Consider the following 575-nt stretch of genomic DNA (forward strand, 5'->3'; position numbering starts at 1 on the left):
AACTCCTTACATAAATTCTTCCACAGAAAATCCATACCTCCCAGTAACTGTCATTCCTCAACTTACACTCTACATGGAAGCTGAATTCTTTATCTTTTCTACAACACTAACCCCCCTCCCCCCCAAAAAAAAAGGTGCCTTCCTTCCTATCATAATTAATCTTTCTCTAACCTCCACCACCCTGTCTGTTGGGACACAGTATCACGTCAACACAAGAACTAGAAAATCAGTTATAGCTCCTAGTAGAAACCACAGCAGACTCACTAACCACCCTACAGCACCAACTAACCTCTCCAGCTCAAGTTACTTTACAGAACTGACAGCCTCTGCACCACATGGCATTTTCTTTTAGTGTAATGAAACTTTACTAAGTGTTTAAATTCCACCACTCCAAGTCCCTGCTTCATAGTAAAAATAGTACCCCAACTTACCCTATATAAAAAATCCAAAATTTCCTGACTATTACAAAAAACTAGAATCAAAAGAGCTACCTTCCTACCCATCATAATAGGTATTAGTTTAGCCTCTGCCTTTACAGCAGCAGGAATAGCAGGTGAAACCTTGGGCCACAGTTT

This window comes from Orycteropus afer, unplaced genomic scaffold (assembly GCF_000298275.1).
Source record: "Orycteropus afer afer isolate SDZICR_OR568_19922 unplaced genomic scaffold, OryAfe1.0 scaffold00203, whole genome shotgun sequence".
NCBI classification, from domain to species: domain Eukaryota; kingdom Metazoa; phylum Chordata; class Mammalia; order Tubulidentata; family Orycteropodidae; genus Orycteropus; species Orycteropus afer.